The 23,321-nt window shown below is 45.2% G+C and overlaps 1 protein-coding gene across 8 annotated transcripts in view; it reads right to left on the bottom strand.

Annotated features, from left to right (window-relative positions):
- Positions 1 to 23,321, bottom strand: part of DAB1 (DAB adaptor protein 1) — a 1,130,661-nt gene that overhangs the window by 427,860 nt on the left and 679,480 nt on the right. For all 8 annotated transcript variants that reach the window (XM_089656556.1, XM_089656558.1, XM_089656557.1 and 5 more), the window contains exon 4: positions 8,341 to 8,457. The gene's annotated coding sequence lies outside the window, so the exon portion shown is untranslated. The remainder of the gene's footprint in view (positions 1 to 8,340; positions 8,458 to 23,321) is intronic.

The raw sequence follows: 23,321 nt of genomic DNA, 5'->3' as shown, positions 1-23,321 counted from the left end.
TTTTTGTCTAATTTTTGGCTCCATCATCCATCAGCGTTCCAGACGTTGAGGAACTATACGTCCCTGTGACGGGAGTCACTTTGGGTGGGGGGGGCCATGGAACCCAGCTCACTTTGGAGAGGTGGGGAGACCCCTGTCTCAGCTCCCCATATCCCTATTATGTGTAAGTCACCCTGTGCCTGTTAGGGATACAGGGTGATCTGTCTTAATATTGGGGTGGGGGGTTGTTGATTGTTTGGTGTTATTTATTTATTTCAGGTACTTATACAGCGCAGTCAATTTACACAGCGCTTTACGTATATATTATACATTCACATCAGTCCCTAACCCTCAAGGGGCGTACAATCTAAGGTCCCTAACTCACATTCATACATACACAGATTAGGGCCAATTTAGACAGGAGCCAATTAACCTACCAGCAGGTCCTTGGAGAGCGGGAGGAAACCCACGCAGGCACAGGGAGCACATGCAAACTCCAGGCAGGTGGTGCCATGGTCGGGATTTGAACCAGCGACCCTAGTTCTGCCAGGTGCAAGTGCTAACTATTTAGCCACTGTGCTGCCCCATTTAGCCACTGTCATGTGGTTGCATCCCATTGTTCTATTGTGTGTCTTGCTTGGGAGCAGGGGTGGACTGACAAATCATGGGGCCCCCGGGCAATAGGGGATTATGGGGCCCCTGTGTCTTTGCCCCTGTGTCCCCTGTGTCAAAAAAGCAAATCAAAAAGGTTCCAGGGGCATCTCATGGGGCCCCCTACTTACCCCGGGCCCTCGGGCAGTGCCCGAGTTTCCAAATGGTCAGTCCGCCCCTGCTTGGGAGCAAACTATTATGGGATGTATGTGTTTATGGGTATTGGCTTGGTGGGGGGAGGTGGGGTGTCTCCAGCAGCCCTCCCTCCTGATGGGACTGTCTGTTGGTGTGTCTCTCCTTACTAAATGTAGATTGCCCCGCCCTGTGTCATTATGCAGGGAGGGGGTATTGTCTCCTTGAGTGTATACATCTTGTATCTGTGTTAAAATAAATGAGTCTACTTCCTAATTTACTTCAAGACTGGTGTTCTCTAGTCTTGTATGGTCTGCTGTGGTGTCTGTTGTCGGTGTTCGGACAGGGAAGCGGTATCCTAACGGAAGTACCCAAGTGCAGTCTGGGGTCGGTTCCGTTACAGTCCCGGTATAGCTGGCACATGTCTAGATTACTTATTTCTAAGAAAGCCATCTACTAAAATATGATATAGGTGAATGGCCGAGGATGTGCTCACATCCAATGTTTAGTTAAAATGTATCAAGAGCAGGGGCGGACTGACAACTCATGGGGCCCCCGGGTAATAGGGGATCATGGGGCCCCTGTGTCCTTGGCCAAACTCAAAAAAGCCTATGAAAAAGGTAGCAGGGGCATCTCATGGGGCCCCCTACTGACCCCGGGCCCTCGGGCAGTGCCCGAGTTTCCAAATGGTCAGTCTGCCCCTGATCAAGAGCCAGAACTTTTTTAAAATTTTGAAGGGGGAGGGTTTTTGGAAGCCTTTATCACCCTCTGTATTAGCATACTTGCCACCTAATTTGCCAGGACAATCCCATATCTTGGACCTCAGCCCAACGGTGTGATGTCCTGGGCGAGGTCCCGGAATCACAGTAGCACTCTTACCTGAGTTACTGTGCATTTCAATTAACTCAGTTTTGTGTTCATTAACTACTTGCCGACCGCAGATAGCTGAATGATGGCTACACTGCGGCTGGCCAGTTCTGGGCGGGCGTCATATGACGTCCTCCCAGAACGCGCCCTCCTGCGCGCCCTCGGGGGCGCGCACCCGGGCGATCATCATGATCGCTGTGTCCTACGGACACAGCTAATCACGTGATGTGGTAAAAGGCCAATCACAGCGGCCTTTTACCACGTGATCAGCTGTGTCCAATGACACGCTGATCAGCGGGAAATGCAATTGCCGGTTCTCGGCTGCACTTTCCTCATGCTGTCAGATCGTGAGGAAGGTACTGCCGAGAACCGGCAGTTGTTAGAACAGGGATCGGCACCGATCATCAGGGGACTGATGATCAGTGCCCTGATGATCGGTGCCCAGCAGTGCCACCCACAAGTTCCGCCCACCTGTGCCCAGCAGTGCGCCCACTAGCTCCTCCCACCTGTGCCCAGCAGTGTGCCCACTAGCTCCTCCCATCTGTGCCCAGCAGTGCACCCACCTGTGCTACCCACCAGTGCACCCACCTGTGCCACCCATCAGTGCCACCCACCTGTGCCCATCAGTGCCACCCACCAGTGCCCATCAGTGCCACCCACCAGTGCCCATCAGTGCAGCCCAGCAGTGCTGCCAGTCAGTGTCACCAGTCAGTGCCCAGCAGTGCCGCCAGTCAGTGCCCAGCAGTGATGCCAGTCAGTGCCACTTATCAGTGCTGTCTATCAGTCTCCATCATCAGTGCCGCCTATTAGTGTTGCATATCAGTGCCGCCTATCCGTGCCACTTCATTAGTGCTGCCTATCAGTGTCCATCAGTGCCGCCTATCAGTGCCCATCAGTGCTGCCTCATCAATGCACATCAGTGAAGGAGAAAAATTACCTGTTTGAAAAATTTTATAATAGAAACAAAGAAACTTTTTTTTTCTTCAAATTTTTTGCACTTTTTTTGTTTATAGCGCAAGTAAAGTGCCCAGCGGTGATTAAATACCACCAAAAGAAAGCTCCATTTGTGAGAAAAAAATTATAAAAATTTCATATGGGTACAATCTTGCATGACCACGCAATTGTCATTCAAAGTGCAACAGCACTGAAAGCTGAAAATTGGGCTGGTAAAGAAGGGGGTATAAGTGCCCGGTAGGCCAGTGGTTAAGGTGATCAGGGTCTGCAAGTGGGTGGCTGACCCTCTCATAATTAGGTTTGGGTGGGCCGCACCGATAAGTGGGTGGGGTCTGGGTGAGACCCTCTGGTCACTGGGTAGGCCTGAACGGGACTGAAATGTTGGTGAGCAGTCCTGGTAACCATTGTCACAGATAGAAAGTTATAGAAATGTTGTTGAGACCATAACCTGCATTACCTGCCATGTTTTTCTCTTTCATTTGTGCAGCAATATTACCCACCAAATTAGCATCCTTGCAAGTGCGACCCTAACTGATTGGCTAGAACATGAAATCCAAACTTTGACAGCCGTTACCAGTACAGGAACTGAAGGTAAATCCTCCACTGGAGACACCTGTTCTGGTGACAACCATCTAAGTGGCGTTTCTTAATCATCTGAAGAAATGTCTTCTTATTTCCTCTTCCTCTCTCCCAGGGAAACCTACCCAATGGGACGCAGGAACAAAAAATAGAACTGATAGGGGTTAACCATTCCCCATTTTAAGTAAAATCAATAAAAACATGCTTCATACTGAAATGTAATGGTTGTTGCTTTCATTTTATTTAAACGTTTCATGTTTTATATTTTTTTTTCTTATTTTTACATATTTAAAAAATATTTACATAAAAAATGTTCTAAGGAGAAAGCACTGTAGAAGCTGTTTACTTTCAGACTATCTCTTTCTTATTGGACCCTTGGGAGAAGCCATTCAGAGGGAGGGTGAGAATGAAATATGAGCCATGCTTTACATGATTGCCATCTACTTACTGCCAGGGGCGGACTGACAACTCATGGGGCCCCCGGGCAATAGAGGATCATGGGGCCCCTGTGTCCTTACCCAAACTCAAAAAAGCCTATGAAAAAGGTACCAGGGGCATCTCATGGGGCCTCCTAATGACCCCAGGCCCTCGGGCAGTGCTTGAGTTTCCAAATGGTCAGTCCGCCCCTGCTTACTGCTTATTAAAATACAATGGGGGGTATTTACTACAACTGGAGAGTGCAAAACCTGGTGCAGCTGTGCAAACCAATTAGCTTACAGGACTTATTTCCAAAGCTTTATTGAACAAGCTGAATTTCAAATCTGATTGGCTACCATGCACAGCTGCACCAGATTCCCAGTGGTCTAGTTTAAGGGCCCATTTACAGCATTTACATGGTTCAATGCACTAAAATGCATGCATCATGGTTCCCCTATAACAGGGGTAGGCAACCTGCGGCTCTCTAGCTGTTGTGGAACTACATTTCCCATGAGGCATTGCAAAGATTACAAAACTGACAGTTACAGCTATGACTTGCAGAGAAATGATAGAACTTGTGGTCCTGCGGCTCTCAGGTTGCCTACCCCTGGCCTATAATAAAGATAGTTTCAGTGTTGTAAACGCACAACATTGCTGTTTTTTCTCTGGGTTTTAGTAAGCTGGGAGGTCAAAATAAGTCAGTGGCAGTGCATATAACATACGTTTTGATGCGTTGGAAATGGTTAAAGCCTTGGTCAATGGCTGTCAACTCTATTCACTTAAAACCAGGGGTGGACTGACCATTTGGAAACTCGGGCACTGCCCAAGGGCCCGGGGTCAGTAGGGGGGCCCCATGAGATTCCCCTGGTACCTTTTTCATAGGCTTTTTTGAGTTTGGGCAAGGACACAGAGGCCCCATGATCCCCTATTGCCCGGGGGCCCCATGAGTTGTCAGTCCGCCCCTGCTCTAAACTCTAAATTCTAAAAATGCACATCAAAGCACAAAGCCAACACACATTGGTGCATGACAACACGCCTGCCTAACACTACAAAAATGCAGTTCTATCCTGATGCCTATATATAAGGGGGTCCTGATTTCTGGCCAAAGCATCTACTCGGTTAGTCGACCCCTTAGCAATCTCTTGAGGGACCTGGGGATCATTCCTAGAATGCGGGCTTCCTGACACCTCTGCTCAGCAAGTGGTGGGAATCCTGTGGGGGCGTTCCTTTATTATTGTTTGCTTGAGGGTGTAGGGGATTCCCCACCTCCTGTGATGTCAGTGTCCTAATAATAATATTTCCTGAATATGGTGATAATGGTATGGGGAATTGTATATGGTAATTCCTTGTGCCTTTCACCTTTCAAGACTATGCATGAGTAATCCCCACTGAAGTGTGGTGTGAAAATAAGAGACCACTGGGGGGTCCAAAGAATCCCTTAACTACTTCACTACATCCTAACCATATTGCAAGTCACTTGCGGAACAAATCTGATCCTCATTAAAAATTAATTTGTCTGTGGGGTTCTCATGCTTCTAACAGACAGCAACTTGTAGAGGAATTTACAAATGTGTTAGCTGAACCAATCTGCACCCAAAATGCTGTAAGAACTTTTCCTGCTCTGATATGTGATGTTGTGAAAAGTTAAGGAGGAAGATGCAACATTCCTGGTCTGAAGATTAACTGAGCTGCTGTTTTAGGGGAAAGAGAACTGTAACTGGTTATATTTAGTGGTATCAACGAATTCCTATTTGAACTTTTTTTCTTTCTTACTTTTTTTTATAGAAAGAAAGAAAGAAAGAACGAAAGAATTAGGCAGGGAATGACACAAGGAAAGAAGTAGGGAAATAACAAGAAAGGAAAGGAAAGAAGTAGGGAAATAACAAGAAGGGAAAGGAAGGAAAAGAAAGAAAGAATTAGGCAGGGAATGACACAAGGAAAGAAGTAGGGAAATAACAATTAAGGAAAGGAAGGAAAGGAAAGAAAAGAAAAAGGGAAATAACAAGGAGGGAAAGGAAGGAAGGAAAAGAGAGAAAGAAAGTTCAAATAGGAATGTGTTGATACCACTAAATATAACCAGTTACATTTATACCTCTTTCCCCTAAAACAGCAGCTCAGTTAATCTTCAGACCAGGATTTGATGCTCTGAAAATGTTGCATCTTCCTCCTTAACTTTTCACAACATCACATATGAAAGCAGGAAAAGTTCTTACAGCATTTTGGGTGCAGATTGGTTCAGCTATCACATTTTAGAAGCATGAGGACCCCACAGAAAAAGTCATTTTTAATGAGGATCAGATTTGTTCCACTAGTGACTTACAATGTGGTTAGGATGTAGTGAACTAGTTAAGGGATTCTTTGGACCCCCCAGTGGTCTCTTATTTTCACACCACACTTCAGTGGGGATTACTCATGCATAGTCTTGAAAGGTGAAAGGCACAAGGAATTACCATATACAATTCCCGATACCATTATCACCATATTCAGGAAATATAACCCCTTATTATTAGGACACTGACATCACAGGAGGTGGGGAATCCCCTACACCCTCAAGCAATCAATAATAAAGAGACACCCCCACAGGATTCCCACCACTTGCTGAGCAGAGGTGTCAGGAAGCCCGCATTCTAGGAATGATCCCCAGGTCCCTCAAGAGATTGCTAAGGGGTCGACTAACCGAGTAGATGCTTTGGCCAGAAATCAGGACCCCCTTATATTTAGGCATCAGGATAGAACTGCATTTTTGTAGTGTTAGGCAGGCGTGTTGTCATGCACCAATGTGTGTTGGCACTTGTAAATGGGCCCTTAAAGTGTTACTACACCCAAGACCCTGCATTCACTATATCTGCTCTCCCCAGACCCTGCATTCACTATATCCGGTCTCCCCGGACCCTGCATTCACTATATCCGCTCTCCCCGGACCCCGCATTCACTATATCCGCTCTCCCCGGACCCCGCATTCACTATATCCGCTCTCCCCGGACCCCGCATTCACTATATCCGCTCTCCCCGGACCCCGCATTCACTATATCCGCTCTCCCCGGACCCCGCATTCACTATATCCGCTCTCCCCGGACCCCGCATTCACTATATCCGCTCTCCCCGGACCCCGCATTCACTATATCCGCTCTCCCCGGACCCCGCATTCACTATATCCGCTCTCCCCGGACCCCGCATTCACTATATCCGCTCTCCCCGGACCCCGCATTCACTATATCCGCTCTCCCCGGACCCCGCATTCACTATATCCGCTCTCCCCGGACCCCGCATTCACTATATCCGGTCTCCCCGGACCCTGCATTCACTATATCCGCTCTCCCCGGATCCTGCATTCACTATATCCGGTCTCCCCGGACCCTGCATTCACTATATCTGCTCTCCCCGGACCCCGCATTCACTATATCCGCTCTCTCCGGACCCCGCATTCACTATATCCGGTCTCCCCGGACCCTGCATTCACTATATCCGCTCTCCCCGGACCCCGCATTCACTATATCTGCTCTCCCCGGACCCCGCATTCACTATATCCGCTCTCCCCGGACCCCGCATTCACTATATCCGTTCTCCCCGGACCCCGCATTCACTATATCCGCTCTCCCCGGACCCCGCATTCACTATATCCGCTCTCCCCGGACCCCGCATTCACTATATCCGCTCTCCCCGGACCCCGCATTCACTATATCCGCTCTCCCCGGACCCCGCATTCACTATATCCGCTCTCCCCGGACCCCGCATTCACTATATCTGCTCTCCCCGGACCCCGCATTCACTATATCTGCTCTCCCCGGACCCCGCATTCACTATATCCGTTCTCCCCGGACCCCGCATTCACTATATCCGCTCTCCCCGGACCCTGCATTCACTATATCTAGTCTCTGATGGTACACACAACATGGAAATGCAATTATTTTAGTAAATATAAACTGCTAAATCCCTTTTCTCATCAGCAGTATATAGCAATCTTGTGGCTTCTACTGTATCAGTGTCCAGCTGAGCACTGGTTAATCTTGTACGAGGAGTTTTCATTCTCCTCTAACTGTCCTATGAGACTACACAACCCCTGACCCTCTGTCTGGACAGCACTGATTGGCCCTGTGCTGATCACATGCACCCTCCCAAGAAAAAAAAAAAACTCACTAGCAATACACACCAAACTGAGCATGTGCAGAGTGACTCCTACAGCTCTGTACTATCAGCAGATGGATTGGGGACAGTAAAATCAGGGGCGGAACAGAAAAGACAGGATCAAACAGCATTTTTACACAATGCAGAGGATTAACCCCTTAGGTTCCACAGTGAGTATAACAAGCATGCTTTACCGCATATACAGACTGATTGTACTGCTGGGGGTTTAGTAACGCTTTAAACATTCCAAATGGCCCACACTGGGTTGAATCCAACGAATCTGCTAATCAAAATTCATGACAAAGTCAAATTTTTTTTTTTGGTTTGCTTATGTTAGGAGGTTAGTTTAGATGCCTAAAGTGCTTGGAGGTCTAATCAAGTAAGTCAAAGCGACCAATCGGAACCCAACTTTTTTTTTTTTAATTACAAATGCTAAACTGGCCAAAGCCACTCTGCAGATTTCTTTCCTACAGAGATGACCCAGTTTCATCGCTCAGATGACATTCCACGCCTTCAGAGGACATTTATTGACACAAATGAGAAAAAAAATCAGGATTGCTGCTTTTTTTTTTTTTTTTTTTTTTACTTCTCTGATTGCAAGATGAAGGAATAGGAGAGGGGAGGTGAGTTACTTACATTTCCCATAATGCACCATTTTTCCTGGGAGGTGAGAGTATCAGCGAACAGAGGGCTCCAGTACTGCACTACTTTCTCCTCTGGCTCATGGTGATCTCACGCAGCGCCGGGAAAACCCTGAAAGACAAGCAGGTTGCAGGTGGTGAGCAGAGAGCGGTCCACGCAGCCAGTCCATCATGCATTGTGTGCTGGTGAGGGCCCCGTGCAGAGCGGAGACACCATGGAGGCAAATGAGCAGGAGTGAGTCCGCTGTCACGGCTGCTGAGCTAAAGGACTGAACAGCTGTGATTAGAATTTTCAATCAGGCCTTCAACTATTCATCATGTTACTGGGGGGGGGGGGGGAATGGCTAGTCAACAAGCTCTTTCCTCTCTGTTTTCTGCAAGAGGGGCTTGATAAAGGAATGCAGAGCCAGGGGCGGACTGACAACTCATGGGGCCCCCGGGCAATAGAGGATCATGGGGCCCCTGTGTCCTTGCCCAAACTCAAAAAAGCCTATGAAAAAGTTACCAGGGGCATCTCATGGGGCCCCCTACTGACCCCGGGCCCTCGGGCAGTGCCTGAGTTTTCAAATGGTCAGTCCGCCCCTGTGCAGAGCCATAACCCCTTCCTGACCATGGGGGATTTCATTCATTTGTGGATGGAGGGATTGGTCAGAGGGCTTTAGGTTTTTTTTTTTTTTTCCTCCTGCACTCAGCACAATGTAGCAGTTTGTTTCTCTCTGTCTCTTGCTCTGGTAAGGTGCAAAGGAACCCAAGGCAAAGGAGGTGAGATCAGGGCTAGATCTAGCCGAAGTGATCTGGGGGTGCAGTAAAAAAATTAAAGGGCTTACTGTCAACACTGTACTTGAGTCTCTGATAGTCTGTCCCAGATGCAGGGAACCAGTATTCACTTGTTTACATGGCATGCTTCTGTACCACGAGCAGGGGTGGACTGACCATTTGGAAACTCGGGCAATGCCCGAGGGCCCGGGTTCAGTATGAGATGCCCCTGGTACCTTTTTCATAGGCTTTTTTGAGTTTGGGCAAGGACACAGGGGCCCCATGATCCCCCATTGCCCGGGGGCCCCATGAATTGTCAGTCTGCCCCTGACCACGAGTCATGACCCAGAAGTAATGTCTGGCTGGTAGTACAGAGGGAATGCAGGATTGAACAGGGAAAACTAGTATGCATCGGGCTGTCATTAGAATAGGATGTAAAAAAAGAACCTGTGCCCCCTCATGTCAGGTGTCCCTATCAGACTCCCCTTTTATTTCATGGTCCCTACCTCCTTACATCAATTGCCCCCATCAGAGTGCCTTCTTACATTAATTGTTCATATAAGAGTGCCTTTCATACATCATGTATTGCATCAGAGTGCCCTCCTACATCAACTGTTCTCATCAGAGTGCCCCCTTACATCAACTGTTCTCATCAGAGTGCCCCCTTACATCAACTGTTCTCATTAGAGTGCCCTCCTACATCAACTGTTCTCATCAGAGTGCCCCCTTACATCAACTGTTCTCATCAGAGTGCCCCCTTACATCAACTGTTCTCATTATAGTGCCCCCTTACATCAACTGTTCTCATTAGAGTGCCCTCCTACATCAACTGTTCTCATCAGAGTGCCCCCTTACATCAACTGTTCTCATTATAGTGCCCCCTTACATCAACTGTTCTCATTAGAGTGCCCTCCTACATCAACTGTTCTCATCAGAGTGCCCCCTTACATCAACTGTTCTCATCAGAGTGCCCCCTTACATCAACTGTTCTCATCAGAGTGCCCCCTTACATCAACTGTTCTCATTATAGTGCCCCCTTACATCAACTGTTCTCATTAGAGTGCCCTCCTACATCAACTGTTCTCATCAGAGTGCCCCCTTACATCAACTGTTCTCATTAGAGTGCCCCCTTACATCAACTGTTCTCATTAGAGTGCCCCCTTACATCAACTGTTCTCATCAGAGTGCCCCCTTACATCAACTGTTCCTATCATAGTGCCCCCTTAGATCAACTGTTCCCATTAGAGTACCTTCTTACATCATTTATCCCCATCAGAGTGCCCCCTTACATCAACTGTTCCCATCATAGTGCCCCCTTACATCAACTGTTCCCATCATAGTGCCCCCTTACATCAAATGTTCCCATCAGAGTGCCCCCTTACATCAAATGCCCCCATCAGAAAGCCCCCTTATATCAATTGTTCCAATCAGATTGTCCCTGTACATCATGTATTCCCACCAGAGTGCCCCCTTACATCAACTGTTCCCATCCGAGTGCACCCTTACATAAAATGCTCCCATCAGAAAGCCCCTTTATATCAATTGTTCCAATCAAAGTGTACCTTTACATCATGTATTCCCACCATAGTGCCCCCTAACATCAACTGTTCCCATCAGAGTGCCCCCTTACATCAACTGTCCCCATTATAGTGCCCCCTTAGATCAATTGTTCCCATTAAAGTACCTTCTTACATCATTTATCCCCATCAGAGTGCCCCCCTTACATAAAATGCTTCCATCAAAGTGCCCCCTAACATTAACTGTCCCCAGCAGAGTGGCAGCTTACATCAATTGTCACCATTAGACTGGCTCATGGATCAGTGAATGTACTCTCAGAGACTTGGGGGGGGCACAGCCCTCCCCAGCAACCCCTAGATCCGGGTCTGTGTGAGATGATGTGTTTTACCCCTCTCTGCTTTGGGGTTTTGGCAACAAACTAGTCACAGCAAGAGTTTGATGCATATGAAGGTGTGTTTTCCAATTTTGTGTGCACATGTGAGCCTGTGATTGGGTGTAAAATAAAGTCAGTTTTACAGAAGATCTAGGTCCCGGAACCTAAAGGCCACCAACACCAGGACCTTTACTAATTGTGGACCATCCAGGGTGACAGGTGCTCTTGATAGCTGCAAGGAAAGGAGCTTCAAAAAGGATGAATCGATGAGGCAATTAAAGGCAATTGAATGTCTTTTATTATAAGCTAGAAATTTGGATTTTGCCTAAAGGATATTGCACAAACATTAATCCAGTGTGCTTTGGGAGGCTGCACTGCCAGCTAATTAGTTTGCCAATTAATGACATCATTCTACATCCAAACATCTCCATTTGCGGATGCCTACCATGGTACAACTCTCTGCTTCTGATACTAGAAGCTGAAAGCACCACATTTCAGGGGTAAAATATATATGTATTTTACAGGTATAATAAAAGACAGTAATTTGCACCTAACCCTCTCATTGATTCATTCTTTCTTTGGCTTTTCTTTTTTTCTACACTTCAAGTCCAAGGTCTCTCCAAGAGTCAAGGGTAATCCTGGTCTAGGAGCAGTCTAACTACTGTACTACTTAACCTATAATTCTCCACATCATCAAGACCTAAGAAGTCCCTAAGATCCAGAGTCACTCCTGACCACATTATCAAGGCCTAAGAAGTCTCTCAGATCCAGAGTCACTCCCAACCACATCTCCAAGACCTAACAAGTCCCTCAGATCCAGATTCTCTCCCAACCACATCATCAAGATCTAAGAAGTCATTCCAGAGTCGCTCACAAACACAGAGTTCCTCAGATCCAGAGTCAATCCCTACCATATCATCCAGGCCTAAGAAGTCCCTCAGATCCAGAACCACTCCCAACCATATCTTGAAGATCTAAGTAGTCCTTCCAGTGTCACTCCCAATCAGGGGCGGACTGACAACTCACGGGGCCCCCGGGCAATAGGGGATCATGGGGCCCCTGTGTCCTTGCCCAAACTCAAAAAAGCCTATGAAAAAAGGTACCAGGGGCATCTCATGGGGCCTCCTACTGACCCTGGGCCCTCAATAGGGGATCATGGGGCCCCTGTGTCCTTGCCCAAACTCAAAAAAGCCTATGAAAAAGGTAGCAGGGGCATCTCATGGGGCCCCCTACTGGGCAGTGCCCGAGTTTCCAAATGGTCAGTCCGCCCCTGCTCCCAACCACAGAATCAAGACCTTAGAAGTTCTGGTTTAGCAGCAGTCTAACTACTGTACTACTTAACCTATAGTTCTTCAAATTATCAAGACATAAGAAGTCCCTAAGATCCAGAGTCACTCCCGACCACATCATCAAAGCCTGAGAAGTCTCTCAGATCCAGAGTCACTCCCAACCACATTTTCAAGACCTAACAAGTCCCTGAGATCCAAAGTCATTCTCAACCACATCATCAAGGCCTAAGAATTCCCTCAGATTCAATCCTGATCACATTATCAAGAACTAAAGAAGTCCCTCAGATCCAGAGTATCAATACCTAAGAAGTCCCTCAGATCCAGAGTCACTTCCAACCAAACCCTACTAGGTACTCTTTTTAGGTCACCCCCACTCCTTCCACTTATACTCACAATTTCTGCTCTGTTCATCTCTTGGAACCTTTGGAAACCAGTAATTATGGGCATGGGAGGCATGTGGCCTTCTACCATTTCTCACAAGACGCAGTGCAGATACTTGAGCAGCCAATCACTAGGCCTGAACACTTTGGGGAAGAGTGAAGGCTGTAAACCCTGTGTAATCTTCGACATTGGCCCACCCAGCGCTTGCACATTTATTAAACTTAGCAGGGAAGCATGGGAAAAGTGAGTATCGGTGAGTGGAAGGGAACCCTTTACTGCACATGACCATAACAGAACTCCAGCGCAGTTAAAAAAATATAAAATTTAAAAATAAAATAAAAAAGCAACTCTCACCTTCAAACCAGAGCTGTCCTCCGCAGTACTTCTTTTCTGCCACAAAACATCCTTAGCCTTGTGGGTGAAACGATGGCCAGCATCATTCAACCCGCTTCCTCTGAACCCAGGCTGCTATGGACCCACTGCCAGCCTGTGACTGGGCAATAAAGTAGAAGCAGCACAATAATGAGCTTGTCTCTCTATCACTCTGCTCTCTCCTCCTGTCAGCATGCCCCTGACAGCTTATAAACTGGTTAGCTATTTACGCTGCTTCTCCTTATCTCAATCTGAGCACTGCTGTATAAGGACTGGAAGGGGCTCTAGGCAGCTGGGCAGCACAGTAGCTAAGTGGTTAGCACTTCCGCCTGGCAGTACTAGGGTCGTTGGTTTGAATCCTAACCATGACAACACCTGCCTGGAGTTTGCATGTTCTCCCTGTGCCTGCGTGGGTTTTCTCCGGGTACTCCGGTTTCCTCCTACACTCCATAGACATGTTAGTAGGTGAATTAGCTCCTGTCTAAATTGGCCCTAGTATGTGTATGTATGAATGTGAGTTAGGGACCTTAGATTGTACGCCCCTTGAGGGTTAGGGACTGATGTGAATGTACAATATATATGTAAAGTGCTGCGTAAATTGACTGCGCTATACAAGTACCTGAAATAAATAAATAAATAAGAGGCTGATTTCCAGTCAAATTCAGGTACTTAATGCTGCTTGCATAAAAAAAAACACATTTAATAATGTATTAATGAATACAAAGGTATGGTTTTATATCTGTCTGAAGTTCAGCTCTAAAAAAAAATAGAGCATCAGTAATTTGTGCAAATTCTGGAAACGATAAAGATGATTTATTGGGATTTTGCCTCCATACTACTCGGCTTTCTCAATTAAAATTCATCCTTTGTAGAACTAGTTCCAGTCCTGAAAATGTAACAGGAATGGCATTAAAATGGTTAAAGTTTTCCTTTTTTCTTTTTTTTTTTACAATAGTGTTAATAATTGCCTTCATCCAATATTATGCTGGCACAGCTCGGTGGGTCTACTTGATTGGACAATGTGGACAATGGCGCCCGGAGGGTGAGCTGCCGGCATTTCTGCACTACACAGCGAGTGGTATTTCCAGTCCCCTGAATTCGCTCCCTGAAGTGTGAGCGCCTGAGGCCAGCTAGCGCTGTATACAAAGCCATGCCCGGGACCAAGACATCCGAGAGTTCCCCCCAGCCATTGCCACTGTGAATTTAAAATATCACAGCTTAAAGAGATCACAAGCTGGAGCTGAAGAGGCGCGAGCAACTGCCATCCTCATCAATGTTGTAGCTGCACAAGACCCTCGTGTATGGAATGCAGCAGAAACTTGGTATCTGAATGGTAACAAAACTGGGAACTCCGGCTTGAAATGTTATTATCAACCTAGGGTCACCTTTTCCCCCTCCACTATCACCTATAGTAGTGATGAGTTGGGGTTCAGCCAGGGGCATATTTACCACAGGGCAAACAAGGCATTTGCCTAGGGCGGCATTTTTTTAGAGGGAAGAAGGGACATATGCGGCATGGGGATCCAAGAAGGGCTGATTGATGGTGTATGCAGAGCCCGGCTGTCGTTCCTGGGGATGTCTAGAGCTGTGAAGGTGAGTGTCCTTTCCTCTGTTGCTAAGGGGGGTGTTAGTGGAAGGCTCTCTTGGATTCTTGGATGGGGCTGGGGCAGGGGTGTTGTTGGTCAGTGTCAGGCTCTCTCGGTGGGGGGGTCTGATGTTGCTTGATGTCAGGCTCTCTCGGCAGGGTTGGGGGTTAGGGTGTTAGTGGAAGGCTCTCTTGGGTGGGGCTGGGATGGGGCAGGGGTGTTGTTGGTCAGTGTCAGACTCTCTCGGTGGGGGGGTCTGATGGTCGGTGTCAGGCTCTCTCGGTGGGGGGGTCTGATGTTGGTCGGTGTCAGGCTCTCTCAGTGGGGGGGGGGGGGGTGTTAGTGGAAGGCTCTCTTGGGTGGGGCTGGGGATAGGGCAGGGGTGTTGTTGGTCGGTGTCAGGCTCTCTCGGTGGGGGGGATCTGAAGTTGGTCGGTGTCAGGCTCTTGGCGGGGGTGTTAGTGGAAGGCTCTCTTGGGTGGGGATGGGGCAGGGGTGTTGTTGGTCAGTGTCAGGCTCTCTTGGTGGGGGGGGGGGGGAGTCTGGTGTTGATCGGTGTCAGGCTCTCTCGGGGGGGTTCTGGTGTTGGTCGGAGTCAGGCTGTCTCTGCCGGTGATTTCTGTGTTGCCTAGGGTAGCACAAAATTAAATACACCACCGGGTTCAGCCAAACCCAGAATGCAGCTGCAGTCAGGACATTCCCTGTCTGCATCTCCACATACACAAAAGGGCGGGGATGATGATGACATCATTGACCCTAACATGGCCACATGGCCTAATAGGTCACTAACATTGGGTTTATATGGCCATGTGGTCGTATTAGGTCAATGAATTTAGGAGCACCCGTAGCTCACTGGCCCAGAACTGACAACTGACTTCCGAATTAGGACACCCAGGGGTTTGGACCCAACCTAGAGCTACACTTAAGCTCATCCCTAATCTGCAGTTCTATAATAAAAACACTCATTATAAGCACGTCCAAAATCAATTAGAAGTCGTGGTCATGCAACCTCTCATTATTTTTACTTAGTAGATGATGGGCTGGAAGTAGTGCAGAAGAACTGATCGGCACACATTCCAAGGGACTCCCTGTCCCATAAAGCATGTGAGGGATACATACAAACCATGTGTATGGGTACGTTATTGCCACATTATCATGCCACGTCTTGGAACTCTGTGGGATCAGTAGCCGCTAAACAGAGGTAGGTGTCACCCAGTGTATGAGGGCATTAATGGGTGGAAAAATTGGGTGGTCCTCTAACATTAACAATGCTACTTTGTATCTTTCTATTTTTTGACTGAACAATTTTTATAAACAATGTTACTTTGTATCTCTCTATCTCTCGTCTGATCGATGTTTATAAACAATGTTACTTTGTATCTCTCTATCTCCCATCTGATCAATGTTTATAAACAGTGTTACTTTGTATCTCTCTATCTCCCGTCTGATCGATGTTTATAAACAATGTTACTTTGTATCTCTCTATCTCCCATCTGATCAATGTTTATAAACAGTGTTACTTTGTATCTCTCTATCTCCCGTCTGATCAATGTTTATAAACAATGTTACTTTGTATCTCTCTATCTCCCGTCTGATCGATGTTTATAAACAATGCTACTTTGAATCTCTCTATCTCCCGTCTGATCGATGTTTATAAACAATGTTACTTTGTATCTCTCTATCTCCTGTCTGATCAATGTTTATAAACAATGTTACTTTGTATCTCTCTATCTCCCGTCTGATCAATGTTTATAAACAATGTTACTTTGTATCTCTATCTCCCGTCTGATCAATGTTTATAAACAATGTTACTTTGTATCTTTCTATGTCCCGTCTGATCAATGTTTATAAACAATGTTACTTTGTATCTCTCTATCTCCCGTCTGATCAATGTTTATAAACAATGTTACTTTGTATCTCTATCTCCCGTCTGATCAATGTTTATAAACAATGCTACTTTGTATGTCTCTATCTACCATCTGATCAATGTTTATAAACAATGTTACTTTGTATCTCTCTATCTCCCGTCTGATCGATGTTTATAAACAATGTTACTTTGTATTTCTCTACCTCCCATCTGATCAATGTTTACAAACAATGTTACTCTAAAAATCGAATGTTCGGTGTATTGTAACACTGAGAGACAGAATAGGCACAAAAATATTCCCCAGAAATGCATTTCTAACAAATGATGACTGATCTGCATGTTCATGAGGGAAATAAGTATCTGATCCCCTTCACAAAACATGACTTAGTACTTGGTGGCAAATCCCTTATTGGCAATCACAGAGGTCAGACGTTTCCTGGAGTTGGCCACCAGGTTCGCACACATCTCAGGAGGGATTTTGGCCCACTCCTCTTGGCAGATCCTCTCCAAGTCATTAAGGTTTGGTGGCTGACGTTTGACAACTCGAACTTTCAGCTCCCTCCACAGATTTTCTATCGGATGAAGGTCTAGAGACTGGCTAGGCCACTCCAGGACCTTAATGTGCTTCTTCTTGAGCCGCTCCTTTGTTGCCTTGGCCGTGTGTTTTGGGTCATTGTCATGCTGGAACACCCATCCACCACCCATTTTCAATGCCCTGGCTGAGGGAAGAATGTTCTCACCCAAGATTTGGTGGTACATTGCCCCGTCCATCGTCCCTTTGATGCAGTGCAGTTGTCCTGTCCCCTTAGCAGAAAAACACCCCCAAAAACTGTGCCAAACACACATCAATCTGTGCAAAAGTAGCTCCAAACCTCTTTTGAGCTTCAAGCGTTCTGCTTCAGGCGACTTGGAGTGGAGATGGGAACCATCTCCATAGAGTAATATTGATTTTTCTTCTCCCTGAGCGTTTTGGAGCTTCGCATTTCAGGTGTGAATGGGGCCTTAATGAATGGCAATTAGTCAAAACTGCCTCAGATCTAATGCACTGCCAGGCAGGGTTGTGCTGTGTGGCAGAACTGTGCAAATCTCAGAACTGGATTAACAAAAATACAAATCCTTTGGTAGCAAAAACCACCCCCATATGTATATAATGGATGTGCTCAGCTGTTTGCCTGGAATTTAGCTTTACGTCATGTCAACAAAATGATACAGGATGCAAGTCTGAGGAAGGACTCCGATCTCGGAGGATAAAAGACAAAAGGTCAGCATTAATCTATGTTTGGCCATGGCACTGCAAGATCCTTAGTGACACTTCTTTACAGAAATTCCTTATTTACTATTTGCAGAGGCGTTGTCAATGGACGGGGCTGAAGAACCTTATTTAATTCCCATCAATCATTGTTTACTTTATGAAACCTTTAACCTTTCAGCCTTGCCTATCTGCCAAACACCCTTTGTGATGGCAGCAAGAAATGATTATGATGTCCCTCTAAGTGACATCTGCGCGGGTGTCATTCTATCTATCAAGTCATTTCCTATTAGTGAAACACCTCCGATGTCACACCTTCCGACCCATTCATCTCAATGTGCTAAAATCTATTTTATGTCGGGAGATTAGGACTAAATAATGGAAGAGATAAAATGTGTTCGCGTGTGTATATATATATATACAGTTGTGTTCAAAAAAATAGCAGTGTGTTGAAAAAGTGAATAAAGCTGAAAATCCTTCTAATAGCTTTTATTTCCATCCACACAAATGCATTGGGAACACGACACATTCTATTCCAAATCACAACATGAAGAAAAATACATCAAATTTGTGTTGTTCCTCTAAAAAAATGGAAGAAAAGTGAATATTAGACGGTTCAAAAAAATCGCAGTGTTTGTATTCTTCTTTACAAACTCAAACATTCACTATATAAACTGAGAAATGTTTGAAGATTTTGCTTTCCTTTGAATGACTTCATGAATATTTGGTTGTAGTCGCACTGTTTCTGAGAACTGCTGTACATCTGTGTTGCTTGGAGTCACCCAACTTCTGGCCCCTGTGATCAGGTATTCCAGCCCAGGATGATTGGACCACATTCCACAGTTCTTCTCTATTTCTTGGTTTTGCCTCAGAAACGGCATTTTTGATGTCACCCCACAAGTTTTCTATTGGATGAAGATCCGGGGATTGGGCTGGCCACTCCATAACGTCCATCTTGTTGGTCTGGAACCAAGATGTTGCACGTTTACTGGTGTCTTTGGGGTCGTTGTCTTGTTGGAACACCCATTTCAAGGGCATTTCCTCTTCAGCATAAGGCAGCATGACCTCTTCAAGTATTCTGATGGATTCAAACTGATCCATGATCCCTGGTATGCGATAAATAGGCCCAACACCGTAGTATGAGAAACATCCCCATATCATGATGCTTGCACCACCATGCTTCACGGTCTTCACAGTGTACTGTGGCTTGAATTCAGTGTTTGGGGGTCGTCTGACAAACTGTCTCCGCCCACTAGACCCAAAAAGAACAATCTTACTTTCATCAGTCCACAAAATGTTGCGCCATTTCTCTTTAGGCCGGTCAATGTGCTCTTTGGCAGATTGTAACCTCTTCAGCACACGTCTTTTTCCCAACAGTGGGACTTTGCGGGGACTTCTTGCAGATAGCTTGGCTTCACATCGGCGTCTTCTAATTGTTTTCTGATGAAGTCATGTGATTAGTGATGCAGCTAGTTGAATGAGAGATGGAGATGTGGTGACATCACTTCCGGCGGAAGGGCCATCTTGATACACCCATAGGAGGTACACCCAGGAGTTCCTATGAGGATCTGTGAACATTTTTTTCTCATAACACATAATTTTTTTCCTATATGTGGAGAGACGTATGGAGAGGAGAGTATAGAGGACCTGTGTTCTCGTGAGAAGGGATCAATCCCAGAGGGGAAAATCAGTGATAAAGGATATCCACTATTTAAAAAGGAAAGAGTCTTAATCAAGCAGGTTCCATAGGAGGAGAACCAAAAGCGCATATAGCCTAATCATAGGCAGATAAGGAGGTGAGCGTACATCTGCACTAATGGGAGGATTCACAAACAGTCACGGATTGAAGATCAATTAAAGCACAAAGTCACCATTTTTATGTTATATGGGACACTGTTTTCACACAATATTAATTAAGTATATATGTATATTTATTTAAAATAATTTTATTTGAGATTTATATATATTTTTTTCTCACTAAAAATGATGCATTATTGATTTAGCTATTTTATAATCACGGATATATATTAATAGTATGAACTAATTTGTTTTTTAAGTAAATTAAGTGATTATTATATATGAATTTTGGTTAAAGGATTTAATGTATGTTTTTTCACTTGTTTTTATATGGTCATATGTTTTGGGCATGGATAAGTGATCATATGTATTTTTAAGGAGCGCAACACAATAGGATTATAATGTTACTTTGTATCTCTCTATCTCCTGTCTGATCGATGTTTATAAACAATGTTACTTTGTATCTCTCTATCTCCTGTCTGATCGATGTTTATAAACAATGTTACTTTGTATCTCTCTATCTCCTGTCTGATCAATTCTTATAAACAATGTTACTTTGTATCTATCTCCCGTCTGATCGATGTTTATAAACAATGTTACTTTGTATCTCTCTATCTCCTGTCTGATCGATGTTTATAAACAATGTTACTTTGTATCTCTCTATCTCCTGTCTGATCGATGTTTATAAACAATGTTACTTTGTATCTCTCCATCTCCCGTCTGATCGATGTTTATAAACAATGTTACTTTGTATCTCTCTATCTCCTGTCTGATCGATGTTTATAAACAATGTTACTTTGTATCTCTCTATCTCCTGTCTGATCGATGTTTATAAACAATGTTACTTTGTATCTCTCTATCTCCTGTCTGATCGATGTTTATAAACAATGTTACTTTGTATCTCTCTATCTCCTGTCTGATCAATTCTTATAAACAATGTTACTTTGTATCTATCTCCCGTCTGATCGATGTTTATAAACAATGTTACTTTGTGTCTCTCTATCTCCTGTCTGATCGATGTTTATAAACAATGTTACTTTGTATCTCTCCATCTCCCGTCTGATCGATGTTTATAAACAATGTTAATTTGTATCACTCTATCTTCTGTCTGATCAATGTTCATGCCCATTAGCCACAGAGAAAGGTCCAGTTTACAAGGAGGTTTGTGGTCATATGACGTCTAGAAATACAAAATGAAGGTAAAACTACAGCAATATCTTACTTGCCTTTCTCAGGTGGCTTTAGAAAGTCCTTCATTCTACTGTAAAAGATCATTATGGTGTCATTCACAGGGGTTACTTAAGCTTACGCCCATGTGAGGGCCGTGTTTTGCCCACACAGGGATACACAGGCAGTGCTGGGACAAAGTCATCCAGCACCCAGGGCAAAGATGCCAAACTGCACCCCCCCTCCCCCATTCATGTTGTGCAAGCTTAGGGGATCCTACACCCAGCAGTCACTCGCTTGTCATAATCCCTGCTGCCATCTCTACTCCTGTCAGCCTTGTAACAGAAGGAAAGAGTCCTCATCCCTATAGTGAACCATTGTGCCCAGGGCAGCCGCCCCTTCCGCCCGCCCCTTGTCCCGGCCCTGTACCCAGGTGTTCCATGCATCCCTGAGCAGGCAGCCCCTTTCAAGTCAATTGAGACTCAGCGGCTACAGGGAAATTTCACTATTTGACATCTCCATAGGTGCGGGTGCGTATGCGTGTGGGTCCCATGCAGCCGCTGAGTCCCAATTGACATGAATGGTTCTGCCTTCACAGGGACACACTGAACATCTCTTCTTCCCTGTGCTGGCAAACACGGCCATAGCATGCAAAAACACGCTCATGTGAATGAGGCTTCTATGTATTTTCTTAATGCATGCAGTATACCCACATGGAAGAAAAATATATTTAAAATATATTTTAAAAATATTCTTCCCAAATATATTGATATATATTTGAAATAATACAATTTTGGCAGTATTCAATATATTAAAAAAAAAATAAAAAATAAATATATATATATATATATATATATGTGTGTTGAAATGCATTTTTATTACAAAATATATGAAAAATACTTTTGAAAATACATGTTCAAATATACTGTATGTCTTTAAATATACATTTAATCTATATTTTTGGAATGCATTTACAAATATATGTAAAAATATCTGTTAAAATGACTTTTTTATATGTAAAAAACAATCTGAAAAAAATATTTAAAAAATATATATTTTTAAAAATATTTTTCATATATGTTGTAATATATAAGAAAACACATTTCAATATGCAGTGTATATATGTGTGTGTAATATATATATATATATATATATATATAAAAATATATTTTGAAATATATTGAATATGGCCAAAATTGTAGTATTTCAAATATATGTCAAGAAAATATATATATTTGGGAAGAAAATTTATAAAATATATTTGAAATATATTTTTCTTCCATGTGGATATGTATAGGAATATGACCTGGTATCAACTTCTTGCAATCCCCAATACAACCAAGCTCAGGCTGAGAGAGGGGCAAGGAGCACAAGGCGCCAATGAGCTGTTTTGCAGTGCTAATGTGCCAACAAACGCGCTGATAGAAGGAGAAAGAGTGACAGATAAAAAAACTCATCAGTCCTCTGATTCTCCTTACGCTGTCCAGTCACAGGCTGGGAGAGGGAAAAGACCTGTAACCCTAGGTTCACATCTGTGCGGGTGGTGCCCCTGCGGATCCGCACAAAAATCGGCTGCACCACCCGCACAGAGAAATGTGGACCCGCGGGTGGGTGACATTAGTTCTAATGGCACGTCGCCCGCACTAGAAAACGCAACCGTATTGAGACCCGAGGTTCCCGTGCGGGCTGCGTTTTCCAAAGAAGTGCAGAGACTTCTTCCCTGCGTGTCACGGGGCACGGGAGTCCATCCAAATGACTGGGCTCTCGTGACCACGCAAAACGTGGCCCACAGGAACGCAGAGATGTGAATCTAGCCTAAGAGCAACCTATGTAAACAGAACGTAATTTTAATAAATGTATCTAAAAGTTCTTGTATGAGCTGATGAGCAACAAAAATAACTGCAGTGTTTTCATATACTTTCATAGGAATAGAGCCCCATTTCTGGTGTCATTGGAAGGAATAGTGCCCCATTGCTGGTGTCATTGGAAGGACTAGTGCCCCATTGCTGGTGTCAGTGGAAGGACTAGTGCCCCATTGCTGGTGTCAGTGGAAGGACTAGTGCCCCATTGCTGGTGTCAGTGGAAGGACTAGTGCCCCATTGCTGGTGTCAGTGGAAGGACTAGTGCCCCATTGCTGGTGTCAGTGGAAGGACTAGTGCCCCATTGCTGGTGTCAGTGGAAGGAATAGTGCCCCATTGCTGGTGTCAGTGGAAGGACTAGTGCCCCATTGCTGGTGTCAGTGGAAGGACTAGTGCCCCATTGCTGGTGTCAGTGGAAGGAATAGTGCCCCATTGCTGGTGTCAGTGGAAGGACTAGTGCCCCATTGCTGGTGTCAGTGGAAGGAATAGTGCCCCATTGCTGGTGTCAGTGGAAGGAATAGAGCCCCATTGCTGGTGTCAGTGGAAGGACTAGTGCCCCATTGCTGGTGTCAGTGGAAGGAATAGTGCCCCATTGCTGGTGTCAGTGGAAGGAATAGAGCCCCATTGCTGGTGTCAGTGGAAGGACTAGTGCCCCATTGCTGGTGTCAGTGGAAGGACTAGTGCCCCATTGCTGGTGTCAGTGGAAGGAATAGTGCCCCATTGCTGGTGTCAGTGGAAGGACTAGTGCCCCATTGCTGGTGT

Source organism: Staurois parvus, unplaced genomic scaffold (genome assembly GCF_062004578.1).
Source record: "Staurois parvus isolate SC_StPar_1 unplaced genomic scaffold, SC_StPar_1.0 ptg000917l, whole genome shotgun sequence".
In the NCBI taxonomy this organism is placed as follows: Eukaryota; Metazoa; Chordata; class Amphibia; order Anura; family Ranidae; genus Staurois; species Staurois parvus.
Note: the sequence above shows the minus strand (reverse complement) of the source record. Positions and strands in the feature narration are given on the sequence as shown.